This window comes from Pseudophryne corroboree, chromosome 9 (assembly GCF_028390025.1).
Source record: "Pseudophryne corroboree isolate aPseCor3 chromosome 9, aPseCor3.hap2, whole genome shotgun sequence".
Taxonomy (NCBI): Eukaryota; Metazoa; Chordata; class Amphibia; order Anura; family Myobatrachidae; genus Pseudophryne; species Pseudophryne corroboree.
The window spans coordinates 16,790,268-16,812,416 of record NC_086452.1 but is presented as its reverse complement, the minus strand read 5'-3'; positions in this window follow the sequence as shown (position 1 = coordinate 16,812,416).

Genomic DNA, 22,149 nt, shown 5'->3' with positions numbered 1-22,149 from the left:
TCAGGGAGTGTTTGCAAAAACGCAGGCGTGTCTGAAATAATGCAGGCGTAGTTGGGCGTTCGCTGGGCGGGTGTATGGCGTCAACCCCGGACACGAATAGGCTGAAGTGATCGCAAGCGCTGAGTAGGGTTAGAGCTACTCAGAAACTGCACAGACTGTTTTTGCAGAGCTCGGCTGCACATGCGTTCACACTTCCGCTAAGCTAAAATACACTCCCCAGTGGGCGGCGGCATAGCGTTTGCATGGCTGCTAAAACTACCTAGCGCGCGATCAACTCGGAATGACCCCCTGTGACTTATAAATAATCTGGGATCCTCGCCTTTCTACACCCAACACACAAAAGGTTAAGTAAAAACTCTTAACAGACCCTCAGAACTGTCAGGTGCCCAGTATTTCATGCGCTGGTTAAGCGTCTCTTCCATGACCATCCCTGAGATTACACGCTGATGGGACCAGAGCATCTGGAGCAGATTTGGAGGCAGAACTGGAAGGCCTCACAAATCATGTTGTAAACTCAACTTGCCAAAAATTTAGATCATATTTATTTAATGTATGTGCGTTATGTTATGTTATGTCGCGACGACAGCCCCACTTTAAACCTTATTTTTTACAGTTTTCATTCACTAATAAGAAAAATGCTTCTTTTGGTGATCACTATATAATGACTACAAGAAAATGTATTTATATTACCTGTCATGTCATTTTATGCTTTCACCTGCTGTCCTGGAGCCACAGAGTAGTGTATATGCATTCTTTATGGATGAATGTATAATATTCTGTATTTAATTGTATGATTCTGCTTTCTGTGCCATATTACTGAGACGCAGAAAATTAACAAATAATTATAATTGCTGATTCATTTACAGAAGACTCAATAGCCCCAGTCCGCTGGCCGAAACGACAGGCGTTACAGGGCTAGTAGGACAGGAACAGTTGGGGCAGAAAACATCATTTTATTACAGCAGTTTTTGCAGTAGGATAGAGAGGGGTCGGAAGTGTTATTTGTGGAGTAATAATGAGCAGACGTTTAATAAACTGTTCCTGTTATGTATATTAGAGAATTACTGTATTTCACCAAGAACAGTAAATTAAAAGCTGGAAAAAAGATGGATTTCCTCTACATGAAACACATAAACAATAGGAAATGTCTCATTATCAACTGATTCCGCAGTCTTATTGTGATAATGTAATCAGTGTACAAATGATTAATTTGCATATTATTAGTTTACTGACCTCTCTGGAGAGTTGCCGAACATTTCCATTCCCCGCTACAGGAATTGCTTATTCTCACTTTGCGCTGTCTGAAGCCATTGGGCCTTACAGTACTACTGCCCAAACCAGCAATTACAAATACGCCTTTGGTCATGTGTTGTCTCCAACAGCCCCAATCCTACTTCGGGTGGGATGTAATGCCGCCCAGGTTTGACCGACGTGCGGGATTCCGGGCAAACACTGATTTTTTTTTTTAAAGGGTCAATCACTTACAAGGCATGGTAATGATGAGGCAGAACCTTCACCAGGGCTGTCTGAACAACAGTGTAGGCCCCTGGGCAAAGCAATGCACTGGGACCCCTACCCATCCTGCAGCGGTAGGGGTGGGGGGTGCTATCAGCGGCAGCTTTGATGTCCCGCGGGCGGTAGGGGGTGTTCTATCTTCCGCTCAGCATGTAGGACCTGGAGCAGTAATTTCTGCTAATTACTCCTTTACTGCACAGATGGTGGGAGATGGGGCGTGAGGGCGAACACTAAACTGTAGAAGGAGCATTGGGCTGAATGATGGGCCCCAGTATAAGACTTCCAGGGTGGTAGGGTGTGTGTAATATGCAGGGCAGGGGTGGATAGTGGAGTGGGCTTAATATTCATCATTTTCCGGTGGGAGGGCAGCTTTCTTGACTGCAGATATCTCCAGTTCCTGGAAATAGATTTCTTAGATTTCAATGGGATCAAAAACTAGAAAGTTCCACCTTTCAGGAGGTACTGGGGACACCTTTCAGGAGGTACTGGGGACACCTTTCAGGAGGTATTGGGGACACCTTTCAGGAGGTACTGGGGACACCTTTCAGGAGGTACTGGGGACACCTTTCAGGAGGTACTGGGGCAGTGGCGTAACTACAAATTTTTCTCCCCCAAGCCCAAAAAAATTTCTGCCGATTGCATCTTATTAGAATTCACTGATTGTACTGTGCTGAAAAACATTTTGGTATTATAATTTTAGGTTTTTTATCTGTATTTTTGAAATGGACATTTATAACAAAAAACTTTTTTTCAACTACAGGTTTGAAGCTCTAAACAAAAGCCAGTTACAAAAGCCAATAGCACAGATTATCGATTGGCTGGAAATGTAAGGAGCCCGACAGGGTAACAGTGAAAACCACATCTAACGGCGTGCTTCTCTTATTTAATATTTAGTAAGTGTTCTCTTACTCGATCTTGTGATCTGGAAGCGGAATACACTTAAAAATTCCTCTCCCATATGCTCTCCCCTGCAAACCCTTGTTCCTCGTGTTGCTGATATTTTTTTTTGGCTTTTTGCTGTCGGAGTCCAGTTTATGTGGCCTGGGGTCTTTCGTTTAGTCTCCTGCAGAGTCGTATTAGTCATGCGTCCTAGGGGGACCTGGTTTGTTTGTGCCAGTCTTCCTGCTCGAGGCTGAGAATTTGGATCTGGATATGTGCTACATGTAAAGATTGAGCCTCTAATTGCCTGCCTTCATTACCATTTTCAGCTACTTTCTGCATATTCTAAAAATTGTACTTTGGGTCTACGTGTAAATTATTAACATAATTGATTCTTCCAAGTGTTACATAAAAATGTACATCTCCGGTAAAGAACACATTTTGTATGCCTTCCAGTTCCAATATCTTTTATTCGTCATTACAAACGTGTTAGGTACCGAGGTGGGGTTGCGGATAATTATTTTAATAGTTCCCATTGATCCTGACAACTGAAAGCTGATCTTTAAAAGTGTCAAATGCCAGGGTTGTTAAGTTTATTAAAATGAGGCTTATGAATAAGGGAAGTTAAACACCACTGTCAGATCTTATTGGCGTAACGTTGATGGCGGCCACTTGTACTGTCAAATTAATAGAGGACGGATTTATAAGGAAAATAAAGAGAAACTGAGGTGAGAGCCGTCGTCATAGGTTCCGCTGTGCGTTCCTATCAGACCGAGAACTCATGAAGACGACGCAATCAGAAGTTCGGCTGTGAAACAATAGGGGTCATTCCGAGTTGTTCACTCGCTAGCTGTTTTTAGCAGCCATGCAAACGCTATGCCGCCTCCCAGTGGCGTAACTAGTAATTTTTCTCCCCAAAGCCAAAAAATTCTTCGGCGCCCCCCCCCCCCCCCCTTCATGCTCCATAATTGGGAGCAAGAAAGGGATAAGAAGGCGCGAACGCCAAAAAAGGGGCGTGGTTTCATTGGAATTGGCGTGGTTTCGCATAAAGGGGCGTGGCATTGCAGGAAAAGACTACCTTATACCCCAGTTTTGCAACCTGCACGCCCATACGTTGGCCACCACAGGAAAGAAAAATAATCCTGATTCATGCCCCTTACATTATTTGTCATTTTTCCTCCTTATAGTAATGCCCAGTATACATTATGCCACATACTGCAATGGCCCTTAGACATTATGCCGCACACAATAATGCACATGACACAATATGCACACACTGTAATGCCCCCGACACATTATGCCACACACCGTAATGCCTGTGACACATTATGACAGGAATCGCAATGCCCGTTATACATTATGCTACACACTGCAATGCCCCTGATACATTATAGCACATACAATGTCTGTGACACATTATGACACACACCGCAATGTCCGTGATACATTATGCCACACACTGCAATGACCCTGAGACATTATACCACATATCACAATGCCCGCGATATAGTATACCATACACCGTAATGCCTGTGACACATTATGACACACACCGCAATGTCCGTGATACGTTATGCCACACACTGCAATGCCCATTACACATTAAGTCCTACAGTAAGGCTTCTAATTACTTTTCAATTACCTGCTCGTTGTCAGGGGTTTCATGCACTGGGTGTCATGCTCGTTGCCAGGTGTTTCATGCACTGGGTGTCATGCTCGTTGCCAGGTGTTTCATGCACTGGGTGTCATGCACGTTGCCAGGAGGTAGTCCTTGTTGCTAGGGCTGTGCTCCCAGTGCCACATATGTCCCCAGTGCTAGATATTCCCCCACGGTGCCAGGTACTCACATGCCCCAGTGCCAAATATAGCCCACCCCATGTGCCAGGTACACATATCCCCCCCAGTGCCACATATGCCCCCAGTGCCAGATATTCCCCCCCAGTGCCACATATGCCCCCAGTGCCAGATATGCCCCCAGTGCCATATATTCCCGCCCAGTGCCATATATGCCCCCAGTGCTATATATGCCCCCAGTGCCAGATATTCCCCCCCAGTGCCATATATGCCCCCAGTGCCAGATATTCCCCCCATGCCATATATGCCCCCAGTGCCAGATATTCCCCCCCAGTGCCATATATGCCCCCAGTGCCAGATATTCCCCCCAGTGCCACATATGCCCCCCAGTGCCACATATGCCCACAGTGCCATATATTCCCCCCCAGTGCCAAATATGCCCCCAGTGCCACATATGCCCCCAGTGCCAGATATTCCCCCCCAGTGCCATATATGCCCCCAGTGCCAGATATTCCCCCCGTGCCATATATGCCCCCAGTGCCAGATATTCCCCCCCAGTGCCATATATGCCCCCAGTGCCAGATATTCCCCCCCAGTGCCATATATGCCCCAGTGCCAGATATTCCCCCCAGTGCCATATATGCCCCAGTGCCAGATATTCCCCCCCAGTGCCAGATATTCCCCCCCCCAGTGCCATATATGCCCCCAGTGCCAGATATTCCCCCCCAGTGCCATATATGCCTCAGTGCCAGATATTCCCCCCAGTGCCATATATGCCCCAGTGCCAGATATCCCCCCCCCCCGCTTTTTGGAGGGACACGGAGGGCACAGCTCACCTCTCCTGTGTCCCTCCTGCTGCATCATCTCCGGCGGCCGCGGGTCTAATAGGGGGAAGTGCCGGTTCGTGAGTCAATTAGAGCTCATGGACGGCACTTCCCCCTATTAGACCCGCGGCCGCCGGAGATGATGCAGCAGGAGGGACACAGGGAGGCGCGCTGTGCCCTCTGTGTCCCTCCAAAAAGCGGCGGAGGGAAGAAGACTGCAGACTGACATGCGGACGCTTGTCCGCATGTCAGTCTGCTGTAAATCAGTGGCGCCCCCGCAGCCCCTCGCCCCCAAGCCACCGCGAGGGCTGCGGGGGCAGTAGTTACGCCACTGCCGCCTCCCACTGGGAGTGTATTTTAGCTTAGCAGAAGTGAGAACGAAAGGATTGCAGAGCGGCTACAAAGTTTTTTCGTGCAGTTTTAGAGTAGCTCAAAACCTACTCAGCGCTTGCGATCACTTCAGACTGTTCAGTTCCTGTTTTGACGTCACAAACACGCCCTGCGTTCGCCCAGCCACGCCTGCGTTTTTCCTGGCACACCTGCGTTTTTTCGAACACTCCCTGAAAACGGTCAGTTGACACCCAGAAACACCCACTTCATGTCAATCATTCTGCGGCCAGCAGTGCGACTGAAAAGCTTCGCTAGACCTTGTGTGAAACGACATCGTTAAATGTAATAGTACGTCGCGCGTGCGCATTGCGCAGCATATGCATGCGCAGAAGTGCTGTTTTTTAGCCTCATCGCTGCACAGCGAACAAATGCAGCTAGCGATCAACTCGGAATGACCACCATTGCCTCACTTTCTGATAATATTTTCCATTAAAAAAGGGTTCAGAAGTTAAAAGTTAGAAATATTTATTAAGGTCTGTAAATTAGATTTCCCTCCACAATATCTTAAAATAAAGAAAAGAAAAAAAAACTGTTTTTTTATCATGACCACCATTAAAAACCCAGATATGTCAATTCTAATTACATATCAAGACCATTTAAAGAGTTCAGAAAATATGGGGGTAGTTTATGAATGAGTGTAAGGTCAGCAAGTAACGTTATAATGAAGCCAAATTGGCTGTTGCAGATTAGGAGCTGTTTGTATAGGGCGCTCAGCAACGTATATATAGTATGTACTATAAATCCACCTTTTCTAGGTGCATTATAATTCTGCACAACATTTGTTTGCAAGTGAGAAATATGTAAAATGGAAACGCAGCAAAATCTGGTGACTATCACAGAGGGGTTGGGACTGAAATGCCGTCCGTCAGAATACCGACTGTCGGGTAACAAGCTACCCCTTACCCAGGGCCAGCTCTACCATTAGACAGCTTTAGGCAGCTGCCTAGGGGCTCCGGCCACTGGAGGGCACCACTGAATTCATCTAGCAAAAACCTGAAGGATGTTTCTGAATGCGGGTAAATTTCATTTACAATGTCAGTATTACGGAGATCGGGATGCCGCTGTTTGTATTTTGACTGGCAACATCCCATACCCAACACCACTTATATATCCCCACCAGACCCCATATACAGTATTATACAGCATATACGAATAGACAGCACTCAAGGACTTTTAAAGTGAAAGAATATTGTGAACAAAGTCCAAAAATTTGTGACTTTGTTTACGATATACTTTATCACTTTAAAAGTCATTGAGTGCTGTCCCTTTTCTTTGCATATGTATAATGATGCAGTTCACCCCAGCCCACCTAGCGGCCACCTGCATTTCCCCTCTGTGAAGGAGTGTGTGTGTTTGCATGCTAGGGGAAGCTAGGCTATAGCTTTGCCAATGGTGCAGAGAGACCTTGCACCAGCCCTGCATTTACCCTCTTACTCCCTAACCCTAACTCTCCTGTACTGCAGCCTAACCCTGAAACAGTCTAACCCCCTAGGCAGCCTAACCCTAACACTCCCTGATGGTTCCTTACCCTGAAACCCCCTCACCACAGCCTAAATCCAACTCTCCCCCAAATCAGCCTAACTCTGATCCTCCCTGGGGGTGCCTAACCCTAACTACCCCCCCCCCCCCCCCTGCAGCCTAACCCTACCCTTCCCAGGGGGGTGCCAAACCCTAACCTCCCTCCCTACAGCCTAAACCTAACCCCCCTTCCTGCAGGATAAACCTACAACCTCCACTTACCTGTCTGACATCACGGCAGTCACTCGATGGGGATCCCGTCCTCCAAGATTCTGACCAGAACGTTCCATGTTTTGTTTGTGTCAGTGGTTCCAAGTTCATTTGTAAGATGATAGTCATCGATGGGGCTAATAGTGAGTCAATTGCACATCTACTCTCCCTGACAGATTCCATCTCTTTGCTAATTCTAAATGTGCTGTTGCAGATTTGGGATCTTTAAGTGGAGATTCCTGACCATACAGCAGAATAGGTACATGGGGGGTCATTCCGAGTTGATCGCTAGCTAAAAATGTTCGCTGCGCAGCGCTGATGCAAAAAAAAAAGGCACTTCTGCGCATGCGGCGCAGTGCGCATGCGCGACGTACTTTCACAATGGGCGAAGTATTTTTACACAAGGTCTAGCGAAGCTTTTCAGTCGCAATGGCCGCCGCAGAGTGATTGACATGAAGAGGGCGTTTCTGGGTGTCAACTCACCGTTTTCAGGGAGTGTTCGAAAAAACGCAGTCGTGGCTGGGCGAACGCAGGGCGTGTTTGTGACGTCAAATCTGGAACTGAACAGTCTGAAGTGATCGTAAGCTAGGAGTAGGTCTGGAGCTAATCTGAAACTGCACAATTTTTCTTTATAGTCGCTCTGCAATCCTTTCGTTCGCACTTCTGCTAAGCTAAGATACATTCCTAGAGGGCGGCGGCTTAGTGTTTGCACGACTGCTAAAAACTGCTAGCGATAGCGAGCGAACAACTCGGAATCACCCCCATTGCCCGCCCAAGTTGAATTAACAGAAGATGTTTTTGCTACAAAAAGCAGTTAACTGTTTAGTTTACATTTAAAAAAGCAACACGCAATGCACCCAAACATGTATACTGAATATCACAGAATTATTATGGTTCGCTTTTTGCTGGTATAACTCTTTTGCATCCCTTCTTGGGTATATTGAGCCCCTGTCAAGTGCATTCCTGGCCTCACTAACCTGTCACTTATATCCTTATGTACTCATATACTCTGTGCTGCTGGGGACCCTGCTCCTCCTACTATATGACTTTAACTTGCTGCTGCCTCCATTCCCTTCCTCACATCGTGTCACTGCCCCTGTCACATGCAGCCCTGTCCTCACTGACACATCACTCATCTCCTGATATACTCTGTGCTGCTGGGGACCCTGCTCCTCCTACTATATATCTCTCAGTCTGTGGCTTCCTGCTGCCTTCATTCCCCTCCTCACATTATGTCACTGCCCTGTCACATGCAGCCCTGTCCTCACTGACACATCACTCATCTCCTGATATATTCTGTGCTGCTGAGAGCCTTGCTCTTTCCACTATACAACTCAGTCTGTAGCTTCCTGCTGCCTCCATTCCCCTCCTCACATCCTGTCACTGCCCCTGTCACATGCAGCCCTGTCCTCCCTGATACATCACTCATCTCCTGATATACTCCTTATATACTCTGTGCTGCTGGGGTCCCTGTTCCTTCAACTATATAACTCTCAGTCTGTGGCTTCCTGCTTCCTCCATTCCTCTCCTCACATCATGTCACTGCCCCTGTCACATGCAGCCCTGTCCTCACTGACACATCACTCCTCTCCTGATATACTCTGTGCTGCTGGGGACCCTGCTCCTCCCACTATATAACTCTCAGTCTGTGGCTTCCTGCTGCCTCCTTTCCCCTCCTCACATCATGTCACTGCCCCTGTCACATGCAGCCCTGTCCTCACTGACACATCACTCATCTCCTGATATACTCTGTGCTGCTGGGGACCCTGCTCCTCCCACTATATAACTCTCAGTCTGTGGCTTCCTGCTGCCTCCATTCCCCTCCTCACATCATGTCACTGCCCCTGTCACATGCAGCCCTGTCCTCACCGACACATCCCCCATATCCTGATATACTCTGTGCTGCTGGGGGACCCTGCTCCTCCCACTATATAACTCTCATTCTGTGGCTTCCTGCTGCCTCCATTCCCCTCCTCACATCATGTCACTGCCCCTGTCACATGCAGCCCTGTCCTCACTGACACGTTACTCATCTCCTGATATACTTTGTGCTGCTGGGGACCCTGCTCCTCCCACTATATAACTCTCAGTCTGTGACTTCCTGCTTCCTCCATTCTCCTCCTCACATCATGTCACTGCCCCTGTCACATACAGCCCTGTCCTCACTGACGCATCACTCATCTCCTGATATACTCTGTGCTGCTGGGGACCCTGCTCCTCCCACTATATAACTCTCAGTCTGTGGCTTCCTGCTGCCTCCATTCCCCTCCTCACATCATGTCACTGCCTCTGTCACATGTAGCCCTGTCCTCACTGACACATCGCGTATCTCCTGATATACTCTGTGCTGCTGGGGACCCTGCTCCTCCCACTATATAACTCTCAGTCTGTGGCTTCCTGCTGCCTCCATTCCCCTCCTCACATCATGTCACTGCCTCTGTCACATGCAGCCCTGTCCTCACTGACACATCACTCATCTCCTGATATACTCTGTGCTGCTGGGGACCCTGCTCCTCCCACTATATAACTCTCAGTCTGTGGCTTCCTGCTGCCTCCATTCCCCTCCTCACATCATGTCACTGCCCCTGTCACATGCAGCCCTGTCCTCACTGACACATCACTCATCTCCTGATATACTCTGTGCTGCTGGGGACCCTGCTCCTCCCACTATATAACTCTCAGTCTGTGGCTACCTGCTGCCTCCATTCCTCTCTTCACATCATGTCAATGCTTTTGTATTTGCAACTTTGTCTTCATTCATTTACAAGATCAGCTCACTAACTTTTTTTTTTTTATTTGTATTTAAACTTAAAGTATTTGTCATTGTTATGGCTGCAACATATTTTATAATATCATTATTGTCTTCACTGTTTATTATTATTGCTCCTCTATTGCTTTTTTTATTTTGGAATCTGTCAATCACAGAGAAACCTACGGGACCGGTATTTGCTGTGTTAGAGTGAAAACGAAATTTCATTAGTTACTCAGCTCTAATCAAAAAAGAAAAAAGTTGCACAATGTTAAAAGTTGTCAAAAACACTTTTAGAAGATCAGACGTAGAGGATTGACGCCGAGACTTATTTTTGTGGATTTTGGACTTGGACAAAGGTAGCAGGTGGAGCAACATCCACCCAAAGGCTATTGTACGTGGTTGAAGCACTGAAAGCTGGCATGAACCCTGCAGCGATATGGCACCAGCGAAGGCTGGAACGCTTTCAGAAAGAGGTTCAAGTAGTATGTGCTAGCCTCAGACGCACAGGTGCAGGACAAGAGTATTAATTACCCATCAATGTAAATGCATGGAGACAGACACTGGTGGAACTTTTGAACAGATGAAGGAGAAAACTTTTCGCAAATGAGGAACCAGCGCGCTCGGGTTATTAGACAAATAATCGCCATTGCGTCAAACTGTCAATAACGTAAATGTTTACAAAGGTTTATATTATATTCTGGCTCTGCAGAATATATTATGTATCTATTGGTTTGTGATAACACACGTTCTAAAGGGGGCCATTCAAACGCGTTCGCACGCTGCAATCTTTCGCACCCGTGCGACCAGGTCAGAACTGTGCATGCGCTTGGGCAGAAATGCGCAGGTGCGTCGCTGCCTGGTGACGGTCGTCGCCGGGCAGCGACGAGGGTAATGAAGAAAGCGGCCGGCCGGGGGTGGCAGCTCACCGTTTCTTGGGAGTGCCGAAGAAAGCGCAGGCGTGTCCGGCCGAATGAAGGGAGTGATCGTGACGTCAGCTCCAGGAAGAATCATCGCAGAGGGTGAGTAAGTCTTGAGCTGTGCAGAGACTACACAAACTTTTTGCTTGTGCAGTCTCTGCACAGCGGATCGCAGCCCTGCACAGCTCTAACCCCCTCCCCTGTAGGCGGCGACTACCTGATCGCAGCAGTGCTAAAAGTAGCCTGCTAGCGAACAGGTCGGAATGACCCCCTACGTTGTCACAAAATACAGTGTTGATAGCGTCTCTTAACAGCGAATCCTTCAGAAACTAAGCAGGTGCTGCAGAAATATATTAAACTGTAGAATTATATAAAAAATAAATAAAGTAGACATTCGAAATAATAAAAAAAAAGTACAGCCAATCAGAGCCTTAGAATTAACGCAGAGTTTTTTCATATTGACGGCTGGAGGCGGGTGTGACACCAACATGTAGACAATAGATATACTGTATGTGAACCTCCCTAAACTAGTGAAGAACTTATTCCGGGAAATAAGTAATTTACTGGCCGGTGTCAGATTGTTTTATTCCCGTCTTTCATTTTCGAACTTGACACGTTTTTGCCAGTGTAGATGGCTGTTCCACATAGCAAGTTGTGCCCCAAACAATGTATACTGCCCACCTTGCCAAAGCTAGGACCAGCTTTTCCTTTCCTCTGCGGTAAGTGCACTCTCTGTCTTCCCTGTGTCTGGCGGTTACTGCAGGCAATCGTTAGTTATTCCACCATTCAGACTTATCTTTGATGCAGGTAAAGAGACAGGAGGTTTAGAAAGGTGCCCCCTTCACTACCTGCTTTAGTGGGTATGGGCCCTGGCGATCAGCCGAAATGAGACTACGGTGTGTGCCGGATGTAATAGAGTGCACACATCTCGCAAATGTAATAGTCCACAATTTCTTGAATTTGATGCTATTACATATGTGAGTCAGTGAGAGTTCATAGAGGTTAAACGCCTACCTTCTAATGCCAGTTTCAGTGGCAACTTACCAGCATTTCCTCATTCACACTGTGCCTCCCTGACAGCGGCACATCCCCGCCTCACTGACAGCAGCACATCCCCGCCTCACTGACAGCAGCACATCCCCGCCTCACTGACAGCAGCACATCCCCGCCTCACTGACAGCAGCACATCCCGCCTCACTGACAGCAGCACATCCCCACCACAGTGACAGCAGCACATCCCCTCCTCACTGACAGCAGCACATCCCCCCTCACTGACAGCAGCACATCCCCCCTCACTGACAGCAGCACATCCCCCCTCACTGACAGCAGCACATCCCCAACCTCACTGACAGCGACACATCCCCGCCTCACTGACAGCAGCACATCCCCAACCTCACTGACAGCAGCACCTCCCAGCCTTACTGACAGCAGCACATCCCCGCCACACTGACAGCAGCACATCCCCGCCACAGTGACAGCAGCACATCCCCGACCTCACTGACAGCAGCACATCCCCGCCTCACTGACAGCAGCACATCCCCGCCTCACTGACAGCAGCACATCCCCAACCTCACTGACAGCAGCACATCCCCGCCTCACTGACAGCAGCACATCCCCGCCTCACTGACAGCAGCACATCCCCGCCTCACTGACAGCGGCACATCCCCGCCTCACTGACAGCAGCACATCCCCGCCTCACTGACAGCAGCACATCCCTGCCACAGTGACAGCAGCACATCCCCGCCTCAATGACAGCAGCACATCCCTGCCACAGTGACAGCAACACATCCCCTCCTCACTGACAGCAGCACATTCCCGCCTCACTGACAGCAGCACATCCCCCCCTCACTGACAGCAGCACATCCCCAGCACAGTGACAGCAGCACATCCCCTCCTCACTGACAGCAGCACATCCCCACCTCACTGACAGCAGCACATCCCCCCTCACTGACAGCAGCACATCCCCCCTCACTGACAGCAGCACATCCCCAACCTCACTGACAGCAGCACCTCCCAGCCTTACTGACAGCAGCACATCCCCCCTCACTGACAGCAGCACATCCCCGCCTCACTGACAGCAGCACCTCCCAGCCTTACTGACAGCAGCACATCCCCGCCACAGTGACAGCAGCACATCCCCGACCTCACTGACAGCAGCACATCCCCCCTCACTGACAGCAGCACATCCCCAACCTCACTGACAGCAGCACCTCCCAGCCTTACTGACAGCAGCACATCCCCGCCACACTGACAGCAGCACATCCCCGCCACAGTGACAGCAGCACATCCCCGACCTCACTGACAGCAGCACATCCCCGCCTCACTGACAGCAACACATCCCCGCCTCACTGACAGCAACACATCCCCTCCTCACTGACAGCAGCACATCCCTGCCACACTGACAGCAGCACATCCCCTCCTCACTGACAGCAGCACATCCCCAACCTCACTGACAGCAGCACATCCCCGCCTCACTGACAGCAGCACATCCCCTCCTCACTGACAGCAGCACATCCCCAACCTCACTGACAGCAGCACATCCCCGCCTCACTGACAGCAGCACATCCCCGCCATAGTGACAGCAACACATCCCCGCCTCCCTGACAGTGGCACATCCCCGCCTCACTGACAGCAGCACATCCCCGCCTCGGACAGCACCACATCCCCGCCTCACTGACAGCAGCACATCCCCGCCTCACTGACAGCAGCACATCCCACGCCACAGTGACAGCAACACATCCCCTCCTCACTGACAGTGGCACATCCCCGCCTCACTGACAGCAGCACATCCCCGCCTCACTGACAGCAGCACATCCCCAACCTCACTGACAGGAGCACCACCCGCCTCACTGACAGCAGCACATCCCCACCTCACTGACAGCGACACATCCCCGCCTCACTGACAGCAGCACATCCCCCCTCACTGACAGCAGCACATCCCCAACCTCACTGACAGCAGCACATCCCCGCCTCACTGACAGCAGCACATCCCCACCTCACTGACCCATCCCCGCCTCACTGACAGCAGCACATCCCCACCTCACTGACAGCAGCACATCCCCACCTCACTGACAGCAGCACATCCCCACCTCACTGACAGCGACACATCCCCGCCTCACTGACAGCAGCACATCCCCAACCTCACTGACAGCAGCACCTCCCAGCCTTACTGACAGCAGCACATCCCCGCCACAGTGACAGCAGCACATCCCCGACCTCACTGACAGCAGCACATCCCCGCCTCACTGACAGCAACACATCCCCGCCTCACTGACAGCAGCACATCCCCGACCTCACTGACAGCAGCACATCCCCGCCTCACTGACAGCAGCACATCCCCGCCTCACTGACAGCAGCACATCCCCGCCTCACTGACAGCGGCACATCCCCGCCTCACTGACAGCAGCACATCCCCCCTCACTGACAGCAGCACATCCCCAACCTCACTGACAGCAGCACATCCCCGCCTCACTGACAGCAGCACATCCCCGCCTCACTGACAGCAGCACATCCCCACCTCACTGACAGCGACACATCCCCGCCTCACTGACAGCAGCACATCCCCCCTCACTGACAGCAGCACATCCCCAACCTCACTGACAGCAGCACATCCCCGACTCACTGACAGCAGCACATCCCTGCCTCACTGACAGCAGCACATCCCCACCTCACTGACCCATCCCCGCCTCACTGACAGCAGCACATCCCCACCTCACTGACAGCAGCACATCCCCACCTCACTGACAGCAGCACATCCCCACCTCACTGACAGCGACACATCCCCGCCTCACTGACAGCAGCACATCCCCCCTCACTGACAGCAGCACATCCCCCCTCACTGACAGCAGCACATCCCCGCCTCACTGACAGCAGCACATCCCCAACCTCACTGACAGCAGCACCTCCCAGCCTTACTGACAGCAGCACATCCCCGCCACACTGACAGCAGCACATCCCCGCCACAGTGACAGCAGCACATCCCCGACCTCACTGACAGCAGCACATCCCCGCCTCACTGACAGCAACACATCCCCGCCTCACTGACAGCGGCACATCCCCGCCTCACTGACAGCAACACATCCCCGCCTCACTGACAGCAGCACATCCCCGCCACAGTGACAGCAGCACATCCCCGACCTCACTGACAGCAGCACATCCCCGCCTCACTGACAGCAACACATCCCCGCCTCACTGACAGCAGCACATCCCCGACCTCACTGACAGCAGCACATCCCCGCCTCACTGACAGCAGCACATCCCCGCCTCACTGACAGCAGCACATCCCCGCCTCACTGACAGCGGCACATCCCCGCCTCACTGACAGCAGCACATCCCCGCCTCACTGACAGCAGCACATCCCCACCTCACTGACAGCGACACATCCCCGCCTCACTGACAGCAGCACATCCCCAACCTCACTGACAGCAGCACCTCCCAGCCTTACTGACAGCAGCACATCCCCGCCACACTGACAGCAGCACATCCCCGCCACAGTGACAGCAGCACATCCCCGACCTCACTGACAGCAGCACATCCCCGCCTCACTGACAGCAACACATCCCCGCCTCACTGACAGCAGCACATCCCCGACCTCACTGACAGCAGCACATCCCCGCCTCACTGACAGCAGCACATCCCCGCCTCACTGACAGCAGCACATCCCCGCCTCACTGACAGCGGCACATCCCCGCCTCACTGACAGCGGCACATCCCCGCCTCACTGACAGCAGCACATCCCTGCCACAGTGACAGCAACACATCCCCTCCTCACTGACAGCAGCACATCCCCGCCTCACTGACAGCAGCACATCCCCGCCTCACTGACAGCGGCACATCCCCGCCTCACTGACAGCAGCACATCCCCGCCTTACTGACAGCAGCACATCCCCGCCTCACTGACAGCAGTACATCCCCACCTCACTGACACATCCCCGCCTCACTGACAGCAGCACATCCCCGCCTCACTGACAGCAGCACATCCCCGCCTCACTGACAGCAGCACATCCCTGCCACAGTGACAGCAACACATCCCCGCCTCAATGACAGCAACACATCCCTGCCACAGTGACAGCAACACATCCCCGCCACACTGACAGCAGCACATCCCCGCCTCACTGACAGCAGCACATCCCTGCCACAGTGACAGCAGCACATCCCCGCCTCACTGACAGCAACACATCCCCGCCTCACTGACAGCGGCACATCCCCGCCTCACTGACAGCAACACATCCCTGCCACAGTGACAGCAGCACATCCCCGACCTCACTGACAGCAGCACATCCCCGCCTCACTGACAGCAGCACATCCCCGCCTCACTGACAGCAGCACATCCCCGCCTCACTGACAGCAGCACATCCCTGCCACAGTGACAGCAACACATCCCCGCCTCAATGACAGCAACACATCCCTGCCACAGTGACAGCAACACATCCCCGCCACACTGACAGCAGCACATCCCCGCCTCACTGACAGCAGCACATCCCTGCCACAGTGACAGCAGCACATCCCCGCCTCACTGACAGCAACACATCCCCGCCTCACTGACAGCGGCACATCCCCGCCTCACTGACAGCAACACATCCCTGCCACAGTGACAGCAGCACATCCCCGACCTCACTGACAGCAGCACATCCCCGCCTCACTGACAGCAACACATCCCCGCCTCACTGACAGCAGCACATCCCCGACCTCACTGACAGCAGCACATCCCCGACTCACTGACAGCAGCACATCCCCGCCTCACTGACAGCAGCACATCCCCGCCTCACTGACAGCGGCACATCCCCGCCTCACTGACAGCAGCACATCCCCGTCTCACTGACAGCAGCACATCCCCACCTCACTGACAGCGACACATCCCCGCCTCACTGACAGCAGCACATCCCCGCCTCACTGACAGCAGCACATCCCCACCTCACTGACAGCAGCACATCCCCAACCTCACTGACAGCAGCACCTCCCAGCCTTACTGACAGCAGCACATCCCCGCCACACTGACAGCAGCACATCCCCGCCACAGTGACAGCAGCACATCCCCGACCTCACTGACAGCAGCACATCCCCGCCTCACTGACAGCAACACATCCCCGCCTCACTGACAGCAGCACATCCCCGACCTCACTGACAGCAGCACATCCCCACCTCACTGACAGCAGCACATCCCCAACCTCACTGACAGCAGCACCTCCCAGCCTTACTGACAGCAGCACATCCCCGCCACACTGACAGCAGCACATCCCCGCCACAGTGACAGCAACACATCCCCTCCTCACTGACAGCAGCACATCCCCGCCACAGTGAGAGCAGCACATCCCCGACCTCACTGACAGCAGCACATCCCCGCCTCACTGACAGCAACACATCCCCGCCTCACTGACAGCAGCACATCCCCGCCTCACTGACAGCAGCACATCCCCGCCTCACTGACAGCAGCACATCCCCGCCTCACTGACAGCGGCACATCCCCGCCTCACTGACAGCAGCACATCCCCGCCTCACTGACAGCAGCACATCCCTGCCACAGTGACAGCAGCACATCCCTGCCACAGTGACAGCAACACATCCCCGCCTCAATGACAGCAACACATCCCCGCCTCACTGACAGCAACACATCCCCTCCTCACTGACAGCAGCACATCCCTGCCACAGTGACAGCAACACATCCCCGCCTCACTGACAGCAGCACATCCCCGCCTCACTGACAGCAGCACATCCCCACCTCACTGACAGCAGCACATCCCCAACCTCACTGACAGCAGCACCTCCCAGCCTTACTGACAGCAGCACATCCCCGCCACACTGACAGCAGCACATCCCCGCCACAGTGACAGCAGCACATCCCCGACCTCACTGACAGCAGCACATCCCCACCTCACTGACAGCAACACATCCCCAACCTCACTGACAGCAGCACATCCCCGCCTCACTGACAGCAGCACATCCCCGCCTCACTGACAGCAGCACATCCCCACCTCACTGACAGCGACACATCCCCGCCTCACTGACAGCAGCACATCCCCCCTCACTGACAGCAGCACATCCCCAACCTCACTGACAGCAGCACATCCCCGCCTCACTGACAGCGGCACATCCCCGCCTCACTGACAGCAGCACATCCCCGCCTCACTGACAGCAGCACATCCCCAACCTCACTGACAGCAGCACATCCCCGCCTCACTGACAGCGGCACATCCCCGCCTCACTGACAGCAGCACATCCCCGCCTCACTGACAGCAGCACATCCCCAACCTCACTGACAGCAGCACATCCCCGCCTCACTGACAGCAGCACATCCCCGCCTCACTGACAGCAGCACATCCCCGCCTCACTGACAGCAGCACATCCCTGCCACAGTGACAGCAACACATCCCCTCCTCACTGACAGCAGCACATCCCCGCCTCACTGACAGCAGCACATCCCCGCCTCACTGACAGCAGCACATCCCCGCCTCACTGACAGCAGCACATCCCCGCCTCACTGACAGCAGCACATCCCCGCCTCACTGACAGCAGCACATCCCTGCCACAGTGACAGCAACACATCCCCTCCTCACTGACAGCAGCACATCCCCAACCTCACTGACAGCAGCACATCCCCGCCTCACTGACAGCAGCACATCCCCGCCTCACTGACAGCAGCACATCCCCGCCTCACTGACAGCAGCACATCCCTGCCACAGTGACAGCAACACATCCCCTCCTCACTGACAGCAGCACATCCCCGCCACACTGACAGCAACACATCCCCGCCTCACTGACAGCAGCACATCCCCGCCTCACTGACAGCAACACATCCTCACCTCACTGACAGCAGCACATCCCTGCCACAGTGACAGCAACACATCCCCACCTCACTGACAGCAGCACATCCCCGCCTGACTGACAGCAACACATCCCCGCCTCACTGACAGCAGCACATCCCCGCCTCAATGACAGCAGCACATCCCCGCCTCACTGACAGCAACACATCCCTGCCACAGTGACAGCAACACATCCCCGCCTCACTGACAGCAGCACATCCCCGCCTCACTGACAGCAGCACATCCCCACCTCACTGACAGCAGCACATCCCCGCCTGACTGACAGCAACACATCCCCGCCTCACTGACAGCAGCACATCCCCGCCTCAATGACAGCAGCACATCCCCGCCTCACTGACAGCAGCACATCCCTGCCTCACTGACAGCAGCACATCCCCGCCTCACTGACAGCGGCACATCCCCGCCTCACTGACAGCAGCACATCCCCGCCTCACTGACAGCAGCACATCCCCGCCACAGTGACAGCAGCACATCCCCGACCTCACTGACAGCAGCACATCCCCGCCTCACTGACAGCAACACATCCCCGCCTCACTGACAGCAGCACATCTCCGACCTCACTGACAGCAGCACATCCCCGCCTCACTGACAGCAGCACATCCCCGCCTCACTGACAGCAGCACATCCCCGCCTCACTGACAGCGGCACATCCCCGCCTCACTGACAGCAGCACATCCCCGCCTCACTGACAGCAGCACATCCCCACCTCACTGACAGCGACACATCCCCGCCTCACTGACAGCAGCACATCCCCAACCTCACTGACAGCAGCACCTCCCAGCCTTACTGACAGCAGCACATCCCCGCCACACTGACAGCAGCACATCCCCGCCACAGTGACAGCAGCACATCCCCGACCTCACTGACAGCAGCACATCCCCGCCTCACTGACAGCAACACATCCCCGCCTCACTGACAGCAGCACATCCCCGACCTCACTGACAGCAGCACATCCCCGCCTCACTGACAGCAGCACATCCCCGCCTCACTGACAGCAGCACATCCCCGCCTCACTGACAGCGGCACATCCCCGCCTCACTGACAGCAGCACATCCCCGCCTCACTGACAGCAGCACATCCCTGCCACAGTGACAGCAACACATCCCCTCCTCACTGACAGCAGCACATCCCCGCCTCACTGACAGCAGCACATCCCCGCCTCACTGACAGCGGCACATCCCCGCCTCACTGACAGCAGCACATCCCCGCCTCACTGACAGCAGCACATCCCCGCCTCACTGACAGCAGCACATCCCTGCCACAGTGACAGCAACACATCCCCTCCTCACTGACAGCAGCACATCCCCGCCTCACTGACAGCAGCACATCCCCGCCTCACTGACAGCAGCACATCCCCGCCTCACTGACAGCGGCACATCCCCGCCTCACTGACAGCAACACATCCCCACCTCACTGACAGCAGTACATCCCCGCCTCACTGACAGCAACACATCCCCGCCTCACTGACAGCAGCACATCCCCGCCTCACTGACAGCAGTACATCCCCACCTCACTGACACATCCCCGCCTCACTGACAGCAGCACATCCCCGCCTCACTGACAGCAGCACATCCCTGCCACAGTGACAGCAACACATCCCCGCCTCACTGACAGCAGCACATCCTCCGCCTCAATGACAGCAACACATCCCCTCCTCACTGACAGCAGCACATCCCCGCCTCACTGACAGCAGCACATCCCTGCCACAGTGACAGCAGCACATCCCTGCCACAGTGACAGCAACACATCCCCGCCTCACTGACAGCAGCACATCCCCGCCTCACTGACAGCAGCACATCCCCACCTCACTGACAGCAGCACCTCCCAGCCTTACTGACAGCAGCACATCCCCGCCTCACTGACAGCAGCACATCCCCGACCTCACTGACAGCAGCACATCCCCGCCTCACTGACAGCAACACATCCCCGCCTCACTGACAGCAGCACATCCCCGCCTCACTGACAGCAGCACATCCCCACCTCACTGACAGCAGCACCTCCCAGCCTTACTGACAGCAGCACCTCCCAGCCTTACTGACAGCAGCACATCCCCGCCACAGTGACAGCAGCACATCCCCGACCTCACTGACAGCAGCACATCCCCGCCTCACTGACAGCAACACATCCCCGCCTCACTGACAGCAGCACATCCCCGCCTCACTGACAGCAGCACATCCCCACCTCACTGACAGCAGCACCTCCCAGCCTTACTGACAGCAGCACATCCCCGCCACACTGACAGCAGCACATCCCCGCCTCACTGACAGCAACACATCCCCGCCTCACTGACAGCAGCACATCCCCGCCACAGTGACAGCAGCACATCCCCGACCTCACTGACAGAAGCACATCCCCGCCTCACTGACAGCAACACATCCCCGCCTCACTGACAGCAGCACATCCCCGACCTCACTGACAGCAGCACATCCCCGCCTCACTGACAGCAGCACATCCCCGCCTCACTGACAGCAGCACATCCCCGCCTCACTGACAGCGGCACATCCCCGCCTCACTGACAGCAGCACATCCCCACCTCACTGACAGCGACACATCCCCGCCTCACTGACAGCAGCACATCCCCGCCTCACTGACAGCAGCACATCCCCACCTCACTGACAGCAGCACATCCCCAACCTCACTGACAGCAGCACCTCCCAGCCTTACTGACAGCAGCACATCCCCGCCACACTGACAGCAGCACATCCCCGCCACAGTGACAGCAGCACATCCCCGACCTCACTGACAGCAGCACATCCCCGCCTCACTGACAGCAACACATCCCCGCCTCACTGACAGCAGCACATCCCCTCCTCACTGACAGCAGCACATCCCCTCCTCACTGACAGCAGCACATCCCCTCCTCACTGACAGCAGCACATCCCCGCCTCACTGACAGCAGCACATCCCCGCCTCACTGACAGCAGCACATCCCCGCCTCACTGACAGCGGCACATCCCCGCCTCACTGACAGCAGCACATCCCCGCCTCACTGACAGCAGCACATCCCTGCCACAGTGACAGCAGCACATCCCTGCCACAGTGACAGCAACACATCCCCTCCTCACTGACAGCAGCACATCCCCGCCACAGTGACAGCAGCACATCCCCGACCTCACTGACAGCAGCACATCCCCGCCTCACTGACAGCAACACATCCCCGCCTCACTGACAGCAGCACATCCCCGCCTCACTGACAGCAGCACATCCCCGCCTCACTGACAGCGGCACATCCCCGCCTCACTGACAGCAGCACATCCCCGCCTCACTGACAGCAGCACATCCCTGCCACAGTGACAGCAGCACATCCCTGCCACAGTGACAGCAACACATCCCCTCCTCACTGACAGCAGCACATCCCCGCCTCACTGACAGCAACACATCCCCGCCTCACTGACAGCAGCACATCCCCTCCTCACTGACAGCAGCACATCCCCACCTCACTGACAGCAGCACATCCCCTCCTCACTGACAGCAGCACATCCCCGCCTCAATGACAGCAACACATCCCCGCCTCACTGACAGCAGCACAT